Raw genomic sequence first — 15,364 nt, forward strand, 5'->3', positions numbered from 1 at the left:
ATACAACAGTCATAAGTAACATAGCTAAAGATAATACAATAATTAAAGCAAAACTAATGAGGACCCTGCTGGTAAGAGCTTACAATCTATAATGAGGTGGGGGGACGCAAAGTGCAGGGGCTTATTTACAATGATGGTCCGCCATCTTGAGGGGGTGAGGGAGAGATGAAGGCTGCAGGAGCTGTCACCAGCCAGGATTTGTAGGGGTTTTGGGTGCGGTGGAGTGACTTATGTTTGGAGAAATAATGAATGGGCTATAAATATATAAAAGGACTTTGATTAAGGAGCGTGATAGGCCGCCCTAAACAGATGTGGTTTTAGGGAGCACCTATCTCTGAGGAGTTAAGACTAAATGAACAGGTCACCAGCCAATATCTGTACATATGTACAGATATTAAGTGCTACTGAGTGCTGGGAGCAAAACTTAGATTAGTGACATGACTTGATAGTCTTGCTAAAAATTATCTGTTTTTAGTGAACACTTAAATCCATAGACAGTAGGAATGAACCTGATGCACTCCTGAGAGCTGGAGCAGCACAGAAAAAGTCATGGACGTGAGAGTGGGAGGTCCTGATTATGGAGGATATTAGTCTTGGCTCATTGGAGTGTAGATATGGTAGTAGACTGACATATGGGAGGAGTTGTAGAACAGTGCAGCACTGTGGAGAGCTTTGTGGGAGAGTGCAATGACTGGTACTGTGGAGGCGCCGGTGTAGCTGCTGGACTGAAATATGAGCCTGGCTGCTGCATTCAGAATAATGACAAATGCAGTTAGTGTTAAGAAGCACAATTAGTGAGTTACAATTAGTTGTGAACTCAAGATGAAAAGAAATCAGAGCAACAGTAACAGCTTTTATTTTTATTTTTTTATTATTAATAATAGGATAGAAGGTTAAGACATGAACAAAACCATGAATATTATTAATAGATGAAATCATAGTCATGAACACAGCTGGGGTCAGATACCAGGTGATCAGTAAAAGCCAAGTCAGGCGAGTAGTATGAATACCGCGGAGCCTGATGATAGAGGCAAAACATATCCGGGTAAAGATGTTCCAGTGAGAAGGCCACAGGAAGCTGGTGAAGGTCCTTCTATACAGGTTCAGCAGTGATGGTGGATCTGCTGCATTTCTGGGCGCTAGATGCGGAGGTTTTCAGTCTTTTAGATGATGCTGGGGGAACAGTGACAACATGCACATATCCGAGCAGCCCTGGACAATCCACGCCGGCAGGATGATAAGATCCGGCGGAGGAGGGAACCTATGAGCAGAGAAATAAATATAATGTAAGTAATGGGACTCCGTATTACATGATACCACTGCGTGGACACTGCGGCCAAACGGCAGAGGAATCTTATCATACAGAGGTCAGGGATCATTGTCAGCCATCATACATGCGACAATCCCATCACTGACAGATGACATCTGCTCCACATGAATTATTCTCACTGACATCACACAACATAGAGCTGATTCTCACACTTACCTCGTCTCCTTCCTCTCTTTTCTTCATTTTCTGAGTTTTGTTCCTGTGTACTCAGATTTTTTTCAGATTTCCTTTCTTTCTGAGCTGGAAATTCTGATCAGAAAATAAAAAAAAAACTCAGTAACAATATATTCTTATAGGATCTGCTTTGTATTAATAATGTAAGTAAAGGAGCTGATTTTCACACTTACCTCGTCTCTTTTGCCTCTTTTCTTTATTTTCTGAGTTTTGTTGCTCTCTAAGCAAATACAGCGAAGATTTTCTTTTCTTGAGAGCTGGAATTTCTGATCAGAAAGTAGAAAAAAAACAGTAACAATATATTCTTATAAGATCTGCTTTGTGTCTATAATGTAAGTAAAGGGACGACTTATTACTTGATGCTACTGTGCGGTCACTGTGGCTGAACGGCAGAGGAATCTTATTCATAAAGAGGTCAGGGATCATTGTCAGCCATCATATATGTGACGGTCCGTACTGGACACATAGTGTCTCCCGGAAGTCTGTGTTACTGTTCGGGTTCAACAGTCCGAACAAAGCTTGTTGAAAGGATGCAGCACAGCCATTCAACAAACTTTTCTGGTGTGGGCACTTCAGGCCCCATCACAGCCATGCCAAGTATTGGTATGCCTGTGATTGGCCGGCGCAGTATAAAGGGGACCCCACGTCATTTTTGGGGGTGCCCCCCCCTTTAATAATCAGTAAAGGCTATGCAGACAGCCGTGAGCTGATATTAATAGCCTGGGAAGCTTCATGGACATTGGCCTCTTCCCAGAATAATAACACCAGTCCCGAGCTGTCTGCTTTCCCTCATCTGGGCATTTTTTTATTTTATTTTTTTAATTATTATCTAAATACATGTACAGTAAGCTACACACACATACTGCACTAAATTATATATCTCACTGACAAATTTCTAACTATGCACAGGCACCGGCTGGTGAATACCGTATTTTTCGGACTATAAGACGCACCTAGGTTTTAGAAGAGTAAAATAGAAAAAAAATGTAAGCAAAAAATGTTGTCATGATGCCCTGTTAAGGGGGAGGGGGTCTGCTTCTGACAATGTGTAATGTACCCTACTTCCGTTAATATCCCCCATCCTGGTATATATGGCCCCCTCCTTCCTGTTATATGTGGCCCTCATCCCCATCCTGATATGCAATGGCACCCCAATCCACCATCCTGGTATGCATGGCTCCCCAATCCCCCATCCTGGTATGCATGGCCCCCTTATCCCTCTTCCTGGTATGTATGGCACCCTTCATCCTGTTATGTATGGCTCCCCCGCACACCCATCCAGGTATGTATGGCACCTTCATCCCTCTTCCTGGTATGTATGGTACCTTCATTCCTCTTGCATCCCTGTATGTATGGTCCCCCTCATCCTTCATCCCTGTATGTATGGACCCCCTCATCCCAGTATATATGGCCCCTTTCATCCCTGTATGTATGGCCCCCCTCATGCCACATCCCTGTATGTATGGCCCCCCTCATGCCTCATCCCTGTATGTATAGCCCCCCTCATCCTTGTATGCATTGCCTCCTCATCACTTATATGCATGGCCCCCTCATCCTTGTATGCATCGCCCCCCCTCATCCTTATATGCATGGCCCCCTTCATCCCTGTATGTATGGCCCCCTCATCCTGGTATGCTTGGCACCCCCTGTTCCCTGTCACGCTGCTCATAAAAAAAATAAACAATCATACTCACCTCCTCTCTCCTCCAGCGCTGTGTTCCCCGAACATCCACGGGTCTGCACATCCCTAATAACAACTGCTCCACATGAATTATTCTCACTGAATGACATCACACAACATGGAGCTGACTCTCACGCTTACCTCGTCTCTTTTCCCTCTTTTCTTCATTTTCTGAGATTTCTTGCTCTATACTCAGATATATTGAAGATTTTCTTTCCACGTCAGCTGGAATTTCTAATCAGAAAGTAAAAAAAAGCCCTCATTAACAATATATTCTTATAGGATCTGCTTTGTGTCCATAATGTAAGTAAAGGGACGACTTATTACTTGATACCACTGTGCGGTCACTGTGGCTGAACGGCAGAGGAATCTTATTCATAAAGAGGTCAGGGATCATTGTTAGCCATCATATATGTGACGGTCTGTACTGGACATCTAGTGTCTCCCGGAGGTCTGTGTTACTGTTCGGGTTCAACAGTCCGAACAAAGCTTGTTGAAAGGATGCAGCACAGCCATTCAATAAACTTTTCTGGTGTGGGCACTTCAGGCCCCATCACAGCCATGCCAAGTATTGGTATGCCTGTGATTGGCCGGCGCAGTATAAAGGGGACCCCACGTCATTTTTGGGGGTGCCCCCCCTTTTAATAATCAGTGAAGGCTATGCAGACAGCCGTGAGCTGATATTAATAGCCTGGGAAGCTTCATGGACATTGGCCTCTTCCCAGAATAATAACACCAGTCCCGAGCTGTCTGCTTTCCCTCATCTGGGCATTTTTTTATTTTATTTTTTTAATTATTATCTAAATACATGTACAGTAAGCTACACACACACACTGCACTAAATTATATATCTCACTGACAAATTTCTAACTATGCATAGGCACCGGCTGGTGAATACCGTATTTTTCGGACTATAAGACGCACCTAAGTTTTAGAGGAGCAAAATAGAAAAAAAATGTAAGCAAAAAATGTTGTCATGATGCCCTGTTAAGCTGGAGGGGGTCTGCTGCTGACACTGTTATAGGGGTAATGTACCCCACTTCTGTTAATATCCCCCATCCTGGTATATATGGCCCCCTCCTTCCTGTTATATGTGGCCCTCATCCCCATCCTGATATGCAATGGCACCCTAATCCACCATTCTGGTATGCATGGCACCCCAATCCCCCATCCTGGTATGCATGGCCCCCTCATCCCTCTTCCTGGTATGTATGGCACCCTTCATCCTGTTATGTATGGCGCCCCCGCACACCAATCCTGGTATGTATGGCACCTTCAACCCTCTTCCTGGTATGTATGGTACCTTCATTCCTCTTCCTGGTATGTATGGCACTCTTCAGCCCTGTATGTATGGCCCCCCTCATCCTTCATCCCTGTATGTATGGACCCCCTCATCCCGGTATGTATGGCCCCCCTTCATCCCTGTATGTATGGCCCCCCCTCATGCCTCATCCCTGTATGTATAGCCCCTCTCATCCTTGTATGCATTGCCCCCCTCATCACTTATATGCATGGCCCCCTCATCCTTGTATGCATCGCCCCCCTCATCCTTATATGCATGGCCCCCTTCATCCCTGTATGTATGGCCCCCTCATCCTGGTATGCTTGGCACCCCCTGATCCCTGTCACGCTGCTCATAAAAAAATAAACAATCATACTCACCTCCTCTCTCCTCCAGCGCTGTGTTCCCCTCTGTGCCGGAATATTCACTGCGTGCGTGGGGAGCAGTGACCACTCATTTTCCCTAATAGTTTGCACGTGGTAGCCGCAGCGCGGCTCCTGCTGCACTCAGCTGTCTGTGTGCCCGCTATTAAAGTCCCATGAATATTCACCACATCCCGTTCGGGTTCGGGATCACGTTAGGGTAACATTCTTGAGCCTGATGGACCCGAACATCCACGGGTCTGCCCATCCCTAATAACAACTGCTCCACATGAATTATTCTCACTGAATGACATCACACAACATGGAGCTGACTCTCACACTTACCTCCTCTCTTTTCCCCCTTTTCTTCATTTTCTGAGATTTCTTGCTCTATACTCAGATATATCGAAGATTTTCTTTCGACGTCAGCTGGAGTTTCTAATCAGAAAGTAAAAAAAAGCCCTCATTAACAATATATTCTTATAGGATCTGCTTTGTATCTTTCCTGTATATAGTAGAATTGTTCTACTCCTGTCCCCTATACATCTGGTAATCTGGAAAAACTTTACAAAATTAGGCAAATAGAGATACAGTATGGGCCTATGGGCAACATAATTGGAATCCATGAAACATGTATAACATAGAAGACCACTAACAAAAATACCATATGAAAGTATTTGAGCCTTGACATCAACATTCTCATTTTTTGTGCTGTAGACATGTACATACCTGACAATGGGGACGAGGGTGGCAAGCTGGTAATAGCATCATCTCTAATAGACACAGGAAAAGATTCTTTCTGCCTGTTTGGAAGAAAATAAACGTGTAAATTACAAGTAAATTCGGTATAGAAGGGGTTGTCTCACTAGATTAACATCAACAATAAGGCCTATTAGGATATATAAGAGTTATGGTAGGGAAGGTTTCCTACTCAAAACTACCTTCTATAAAGCAGAGCGAAAAACCACTACCAAGAATGGCTGGCATGTAGTACTACATCTCTCCTACAGTGTGGGCATCACTAAAAGTGCATGACTGGCTGCAATTATGGGCTGTCACCACCAGAGGTTTCTGAAGCTAAAAGCACAATGACTGCTAATCACGGGCGATGCATGCTGTATTTGTTGTTATGGTATTTATGTCCTATATTTGGGTTTGTGCATATATATTAGTATGAAGCTCCCAGTAATGACCTTAGAATCTACTCACATTTCTGAGATGCTTGTGCTGGATGCCGGGGTACACTCTGGAGGGGACTTGGGATCCTCATTGTTCATCCTCCTAGTAGCGGTGGTACAGAGCTAAATGTGGACAACAAGAAGATATTAAATACTTTTTTTTTACTTTTACAGGTCTTTTTTTTCCTTATTTTAGATTAATTGTTCTCATACTTACTTTAGAAAGCTTTTCAGAAGAAGAAGTAAAATTCTGGAAGTTAAAGCTCTCATTGTCCTCCTCATCCTCTGAGACGAGATGTTTGTTTATATCAGAGTGATCTACCAGAGATAAGTAATGAAGTATTATTAGAGATTGTTAGTTTAGCACAGTCACCATTTATCCGTAATATTAATGGGAGCCAATTGTCTCAAATTATGGTAGACGAGACAAATAGCTGCTTTGTCTAGATGACGTCTCCTTCTACTTACTGATAGGGGAGCTTATGTCTACGTCTGACAAAAGCTGAGGAACGTACTCAGGCTTCTGACTTAAAAGGTTGTCAAAGTCTACATCACTCAGGAATGGATGACCTTTGATCTCAAATGCTCCTGCTGTAGAAGACAAAACAAAAGTATTGCGGATATTGACAGAGACTGCTCCATATCTGAACTGTTTAACTTAATCTGAACTAATGACATAACTGAGCAAACATGAAGGAAATATACTGAAAGTCATATTATGGCGAACTAAAAATGGATGAGCTGATAGAGAAGTGCTGAGTCTCATGGACTTGAGCGATATGTCCTTGGTGTAATAATTATCTGTTACCTGTCCCAAGTCTTTGTGCAGGAATTTTTCTGAGCAGTTTAGTGATGAGGTTCTGAGCAACAAAGGGAGGAACGGGATTACAATCCCAAATTACGCCACCTGTTATATAGAAAAAGACAGAAAATGAAACCTCTTTATTGGACTGTACGACAAAGCAAAGGAAATAAGTAAACAAATGTAACCAATCAAAGCTATAATCGGATTATTCTACTTACCTGTGACAACATTTTCATAAATCTCAGTTGGGGAATTTCCATAAAATGGAACCAATCCCACAAGAAATTGATGTAGTATGATCCCCATTGACCACCAATCAACAGGTCTCCCATAGCCTTTTTTCAGGATGACCTCTGGGGCTACATAATATGGGGTGCCACAGACCTGGAAACCAATAGAAGAAAGAGATGAGATTGATGATACCATTAATATGACAAGTTCTCACCATAAAAACACAATGACAGAAGATAAAATATCAGTGGAAAAGTTCTCTAGGAATGAAGAACGTAGAGAAGAAGCAATAGTGTGATGAGATTTGTAAAGAACAAGCTGGGTTTCTGTAAGTGATGCTGACCTCATGGTCCCGGAACTCTCTGGTGATGTCCTCTGTTAATTGCTTGTAGATGTTGGTTTTTGGTATCATGACACCAACTTTTGAAAGCCCAAAATCGGTAACTTTAATGTGTCCAGCAGATGTTATCAGGAGGCTGCGAAAAAAAAGATGATTTTAGCCTTACAGACTATATGATAATAAATAATAACTTTCCCTCCTTATTATACTACAGGGGCACTTACTTCTCCGGTTTCAGGTCTCTGTGCACCACACCACAGCTGTGCAAGTATTCCACTGCAACAACCACTTCTGCAAAGTACAAGCGGGTCAAGGGGACAGATAAATGACCCCTGGTGTTTAGAAGGGTCTGACAGTTTCCACCTATAGAAAAAAAGGAAATATGACAGGTGAGGGGTTTATAAATCAGATCCCTGTGACGAATAATGAGAAGTCAGCAGATATATTTGGCAGGAAAGAATATATACAGATGTAAAGGATAGTGCACATAATATTAGACAAAAGTAGTGGTAAAATGTGGTCCTTAACTAATTACATAAATACATGTCCCACTCAATATGAGTGGCCCCTCACACATAATTTGGACCACAACACAGAATGAGGATCCCCACACAGAATAAGGACTCCCACAGCACACCACTCAGTATGAGGACCCCACTCAGTTTAGGGGCATTCACAGTCAGCAACTCAATATAGGAGAATTCACAGTCTCCCATAGCCTCTCGCACAGTATTATGTCTCCCACAGCCCCCAATTCAGTATTATGGCCCTCACCAGTCCCCCACTCAGTATTATGCCCCCCACCAGCCCCATCACTCAGTATTATGGCACCTACCAGCCTCACTATTTCATATTATGGCCCTCACCAGCCATCCAATCAGTATCATGGCCCCCACCAGCCCCACCAATCAGTATTATGGGCCTCACCCGCCCTCCATTCAGTATCATGGCCGCCTCCAGCCCCACCACTTATACAAATCAGTATAGTTGTTCCCACGAGCCGCTTAACTCAATATTATGACTCCCAGCAGCCCCACCACTCAGTATTATGGCTGACACAAGCCTCACTACTCAGTATTATGGCCCCCATCAGCCCCATCACTCATTATTATGGACCTCACCAGCCCCACCACTCAGTATTATGGCCCTCACCAGCCATCTAATCAGTATCATGGCCCCCACCAGCCCCACCAATCAGTATTATGGGCCTCACCAGCCCTCCAATCAGTATCATGGCCTCCACGAGCCCCACCACTTAGTATTATGGCCCTAACCATCCATCCAATCAGTATAATGGCCCCACCACTCAGTATTATGGCCCCCTCCAGCCCCATTACTCAGTTTTATGGCACCCACCAACTCTCAGTATTATGGCCCTCACCAAGCCTCCAATCAGTATCATGCCCCCCCCCCCATCTTCCAAATCAGTATGATGGCCCCCATCAATGCTCCAATTAGTATGATTGGCTACCTTCAGCCCCCTATTCAGTATTATGGTCGCCACCACTCAGTATAATTATCCCCACTAGCCCCCCAACTCATTATTATGGCTCCCTCCAGCCCCACCACTCAGTATTATGCCCCCCTGAAATCAGCATGATGACCCCCACCAGTGCCCCAAACAGTATGATTGGCTACTGCCAGACACCCATTTAGTATTATGGCCCCTACAAATACTAACATAAAAAGCACTACTCATCTCACCCCATTCCCCAGGCATACTGGTCAGTGCAGTGTGAGTACTGAGTCGCCACACTACAGGCGTGATGCTATTGCGACTTTTCACCTTCAGTGCACAGAGTCTCAGACTCACCACAGGCTGAATGGTGGATCAGGGAGCTTTTGGCTTCTTGATCCACCATTCTGTTCAGCCATATTCGCATTCTGAGGATGTGGCTATGCTGAAATTTTGATGATAGGAACAGGGATGGGAAACAAAGCAAAGTGGCGCGGGACCCCTCCGACTCATGGGCACCATAGCACCCGTGCACACAGATCAATGAATTTCCAGGTATCTTGGTAATATATAGCCTATAGTAAATTCTCTGAGGGGATGTAGCCAACCACTTGGACAAATCCTAATTATATGAGCGGTGATAAGATGTAAGCAGACATGGATTGAATATAATATAATGTACATGTCCTACCTTCTACATACTCCATAACCATACACAGGTGAGATTTAGTTGGAAAGGAGCAGAGCATGGAGACCACAAAGGGACAATCAGCGAATGTTAAGATGTCCCTCTCCAGAAAGGCCAATTCCACTTTTCTTGGAGTATCCAGGTTCTGCTTGGCCATTTTCTTCATTGCAAAGATCTGGTGTGAGTCTTTATGGTGCACTAAGTATACGGCCCTGGAGAAAAGGAGAATCTATGGGTTATAATGAATCCTTATTAATAGTCCATCTATAGAAGTCATTACATGATCTTCTGTACCAATTCTTGAAATCTGGCCGTCACTGGATATTCATTTCAAGAAATTAATAAAATAGCACTTAGATCAACTATGGGAGATCTGCACAATGCCATGTCTGTCTGAGCCCTCACCCATGTCGCATTAGAGACATGGGAGAGAATCTACCCAAATTCTTCTTGGCCAGATTCTCTATATTTGGTCAATAGATACGATTCTGTCCAAGTGACATTTAGTGCAAATTGAAATTCCTCCAATTGCTGTAAGAAGAAATTTGTTATGCTCCTCCCATACCCTATGGCATAATAAAAGAAGGGGATGGAAGTAGTTAAAAAAATAATAAAACCTGTTATAGCCACCTATCCTAGGCTGTCACCTGTCCATCACTGCAGTCCTGCGTCCTCTGTGCCAGTCTCTGGATGTTCTGGCGCCCCCTTCTGGTGCTGAGGCCAGTGATTGGACTCACATTGTCATGGTGGAGGATGTGGGTGCAGATGTCATTGACGTCAGTATCGTGTCAATCCTCACGTGACCGTGTGCAGCCAATCTCTCTTATCAGCTCCATAATGGAGCCGCCCCGAAAAAAAACAAAGTCCGCTGAGGAGGAGAAGGAAGCCCTGGTGGAGGTGCAGCATAAGAACAGGTGAGGGGCGAGGACAGGGGAATGGAAAAGATTATTTTAATCTCTTTCCTTAAGGGTATGTGTCCATATGAAGTATTTGGAGCAGAAAGTTTTCCACCAAATCTGCATCCCTAGGCAGGAAAAACTATGCAAAAAAGAGGTGCGTTTTGTCCTGTTTTTACCTGCGTTTTTGTTGCAGATTTTTCCCCACTTATTATTATGTGTGAAATCTGCAGAAAAAATACTGAAAGAAATGACATGATGCAGATGTGCTGCAAATCTGCAAGGAAAAATAAGCATCGTGTGCATAAGATTTCAGGAATCTCCATCACTTTGCTGGCAACATGAAATCCCTCAGGTTTTGTGACAATTCTGAGCAGAAAAAACAGCAAAAATGCAAAAAATTTGCAATGTGTGCACAGGCCCTTACAGTCTGATTTGTTATAGATCAGTTTGCTCAGCTGTATATAAATGACCTGAATAGTGAGAATTAGAACAGTGATGTGGACTCCGATCATTTCCCTATGATAACGCTGAATGGCAGAGCACAGAGGCAGAAGCATTGTCATAGGGAACCTGAGAAATATGGATTATACCAACAGAAATCTCACCCAAAAGCTCCGCTGCCGATCAGTCTGGATGTTTGGAAGTCGCTCATATGCGGCTTTCTCGCCGGGATCAATGATTCGATCACACTCTATAAAAAAATAAGAAATGATTTTCAGATAAAAAAGCTGCAAGAAAAAAGCTCCGGATACAAAACCATCTTCCACCTCTGTTATGTCCCAGCTGATTTACACTGATTGTATGTAGGGGGCGATACAAGCAGGACGCGCCGCAGACATGGGGGTAATTTAAGGGGGATCCGCCATACACCGGAATCATTGTACAGTGCAGAATAATATGGGAGATCACAGAAGAGAACTGAAAAGGAATCTGTCAGCAAGTTGTTTTTTATATGTAATCTAAGAACTGCATGAAGTAAGGGCCGAAATCCTGATTCCGGAGATGTGTCACTTACTAGGGTCTGTGTCGTTGTTTTATTAAAATCAGTGTTTAATCAGCAAGAGATTATCACTACAGGACTAGTTGTCTTGTGCCATGTAGTCCTATTGCTCTGTGTAACCCTGCCCCCACCACTGATTAGCGGATTTCTGCCTATTCACAGCGTACTGTACAAGAAAGCTGCCAATCAGTGCTATGGGCAGTTATACATAGCCCAGCATGCAGAGAAAGAGAGATTTTATCACAACTGCTGCACCCAGTAAGTGACATTGCTGGAATCAGGGTCCCTGCCCCTACATCATGCTGCTCTCAGGTGAGTAGCAAAATCTGGTGACAGATTCCCTTTAGTATAAGTGCTATTATCTAACACAATAGTGTCATCTACATTTAGAATAGAGATGTCCCATGGTTATATGGGGATAATACAGGACGTGTCATTCACACCCCATGATCTGGTGATATACTGACATCTCCCTCTATGATACTTACAGCGGCAGGTTCTTGGATCTCTGGGATCTCACAGATTACACTGTCAGCATCCGCCAGCACAGATGTATCTAAAATAGCGATAAAACAATGAAGAAATAAAATGTATTAGATGATATCAATCCTATATACACAATACAGCAATATAATGGAGAAATGGCAGGACGTCTGTAAATGGGGCTATTACTAATTATATGGGGATTCTAAATATGAGAACGTACGGCACATCCATAGACAGATACATGTAATATAAATGATGGAGGAATCGCCAATCATCACATGAATGAGGAACTCATCACCCTCACTGTACATGTGAGTGATGGGAAGAGACAGTTCAAGCAGAGCAGCCATATGCAAATTAGCCTGGAAGTGCACTGGGGGCTTGTTACTGCACTCTGACTATTTCTTCCCCCCCAGTGAACTTCCATCCAGATTTATATTAGATTTCTCCTGACAAATACATTGGATCCTGATCCCCCATCCTGGTATATGCTCCCCCATACTGGTATATGCTCCCCTATCCTGGTATATGCTCCCCAGTCCTGGTATATTGTCCCCCATTCTGGTATATTGTTCCTCCTCTTGGTATATGGTCCCCCATCCTGGTATATGCTCCCCTCCATCTTGGTCCCCTATACTGGTATATGCTCCCCCATCCTAATCCCTTATCCTGGTATATGCTCCCCTATCTTCGTCCCCCATCCTGGTATATGCTCCCCCCATCCTGGTATACTCTCCCTCATACTGGTCCCCTATCCTGGTATATGCTTCCCCATCCTGGTCCCCCATCCTGGTATATGCTCTCTCATCATGGTCCTCTATACTGGTATATGCTCCCCCATCTTGGTCCATGCTCCCTCATCCTGGTATATGCTTTCCCCCATCCAGGTATATGCTCCACAATCCTGGTCCCCTATAGTGGTATACGCTCCCCAATACTGTTCCTCTATCCTGATATATGCTCCCCAATCCTGGTCCCCTATCCTGGTCCATGCTCCCCCATCCTGGTTCCCTATCCTGGTATATGCTCCCCCATCCTGGTCCCCTATTCTGGTATATGCTCCCCCATCCTGCTCCATGCTCCCCCATCCTTGTATATGCTCCCCCATCCTGGTCCTTGTTCCCCCATCCCGCTCCCCCATCCTGGTCCATGCTCCCCCATCCTGGTATATGCTCCCCAATCCTGGTCCCCATCCTGGTATATGCTTCCCCATCCTGATCCCCCATCCTGGTATATGCTCCCCCATCGTGGTATATGCTACCCCCCATCCTGGTATATGCTCCCAAATCGTAGTCCCCTATTCTGGAAAATGCTCCCCAATCCTGGTCCCCCATCCTGGTATATGCTCCCCCATCCTAGTATATGCTCCCCCATCATGGTATATGCTCCCCCATCTTGGGCCCCCATTCTAGTATGTGCTCCTCCATCCTGGAATATGCTCCCCCATCCTGGTATATGCTCCCCTATCCTGGTATATGCTCCCCAGTGCTGGTATATTGTCCCCCATTCTGGTATATTGTTCCTCATCTTGGTATATGGTCCCCCATCCTCGTATATGCTCCCCTCCATCCTGGTCCCCTATACTGGTATATGCTCCCCCATCCTAATCCCCTATCCTGGTATATGCTCCCGTATCCTCATCCCCTATCCTGGTATATGCTCCCCCCATCCTGGTATACGCTCCTCCATACTGGTCCCCTATCCTGGTATATGCTCCCCCATCCTGGTCCTCTATACTGGTATATGCTCCCCCATCCTGGTCCATGCTCCCTCATGCTGGTATATGCTTTCCCCCATCCTCGTATATGCTCCACAATCCTAGTCCCCTATAGTGGTATACGCTCCCCAATACTGTTCCCCTATCCTGATATATGCTCCCCAATCCTGGTTCCCCATCCTGGTCCATGACCCCCATCCTGGTCCCCTATCCTGGTATATGCTCCCTCATCCTGTTCCATGCTTCCCCATCCTGGTCCTTGTTCCCCCATCCCATTTCCCCATCCTGGAATATGCTCCCCCATCCTGGTCTATGCTCCCCCATCCTGGTATATGCTTCCCCATCCTGATCCCCTATCCTGGTATATGCTGCCCCATCATGGTATATGCTACCACCCATCCTGGTATATGCTCCCAAATCGTAGTCCCCTATTCTGGTATATGCTCCCCAATCCTGGTCCCCCATCCTGGTATATGCTCCCTCATCCTGATCCCCCATCCCGGTATATGCTCCTCCATCATGTTATATGTTCCCCCCCAGCCGGGTATATGCTCCCCCATCCTGTTCTCCCATCCTGGTATATGCTCCCCCATCATGGTATATGCTCCCACCCATCCTCTGGTGCCAGCCTCCTCCACCAGCTTCTCTGAAGATCAGGGTATGCCCCCACTGGAGATCGCAATACACGGTAAGCGCCTACGCATACTGCTTTATCAGTCACCACACTCCTCCTCCATCCTCATCCTCCTCCCTCCCTGTCTGGGATGTGTCTTTCTGTCTCTGTCACATCCCTGATTTTATTATAGGTAGAAGGTCGGATGATCGGCTTACCTGTAATCAGATCACTGGTCAGTTCTGGCTGACTCGTATTAGGGTCAGGGATTATTTCCGGGTGTAGATTTTGCCCATCTTTGGTGTTGCCTTTTGCTGTTTCCTAATAATTATAATATATATATTTAATATGTGGAAGATTTCACCAAATCACGAAACACATAAATCAGGAAGCACTAAACCCACATTTACAGATGCAGCAATTGTAACTATACAAATAATGCGCCATCTTGATAATAATTCTCAGAAAGTTCTCTCATTTAGGTGGATTAAGATAAATTTAGATTGAAAAATCAAACGTTCAGTGTAAACTTTGACTTTTCTGCACTGTGATACCCCAGAGCTGTGTTACCTGCATTCTTTATATCATGGGTACATCTTGTACTCCATTCCCTACAGTATTGGGTGGAATTGCTTTACACTGCAGTTCCTCTCCACAAGTCCATGTTAATATAGTGTAGAAGAGACTTGTGTGCACTATTATCGCCTATTATCTCAGCTTCAGCATTTACAAGCAGGAAGACTCTGATAATAGTGATAGACAGAAGCGGTAATACAGACTTCCCACCACTGAGCTGTGACTACATCAGCAGAATACAGACTGTCCTCACAGGCGAGGGAGCAGCACAGACTGGCGGCCATACATATGCTGAGCCTGCCAGGAGCTGACAGGAGGCCTGTAACATCTACCACCAGATCTGATATCTGACTGCTGATCTGGAGAAGATCAGAGAACAAGGACGTGTGATAGGGAAGATGACGGCTCCTTACCAGGCGTTCCGATGAGCGGGCCCGACGTTCCAGTACAGACAGGACTTTCTCGGCGAGTTCTTTAATAAAAGCCAAATCGCCGTTTTGAAATCTTTTTTCAGCCTATAAAAAAGAAAAGAAATAAAAATGAAAA

At 44.7% G+C, this 15,364-nt stretch overlaps 1 long non-coding RNA gene across 1 annotated transcript; it reads right to left on the reverse strand.

Annotated features, from left to right (window-relative positions):
• Window positions 1-3,333: 3,333 nt before the first annotated feature.
• Window positions 3,334-5,640, reverse strand: LOC141213656 (uncharacterized). The gene is made up of 3 exons (XR_012283075.1): window positions 5,559-5,640; window positions 5,175-5,267; window positions 3,334-3,419 (listed from the first exon to the last, which is right to left on the reverse strand). It is a non-coding gene; the product is annotated as an uncharacterized lncRNA (long non-coding RNA).
• Window positions 5,641-15,364: the final 9,724 nt, after the last annotated feature.

The sequence above is a fragment of the Phyllobates terribilis genome, unplaced genomic scaffold, assembly GCF_046119375.1.
Source record: "Phyllobates terribilis strain yellow unplaced genomic scaffold, ASM4611937v1 Scaffold_203__1_contigs__length_3528282, whole genome shotgun sequence".
In the NCBI taxonomy this organism is placed as follows: domain Eukaryota; kingdom Metazoa; phylum Chordata; class Amphibia; order Anura; family Dendrobatidae; genus Phyllobates; species Phyllobates terribilis.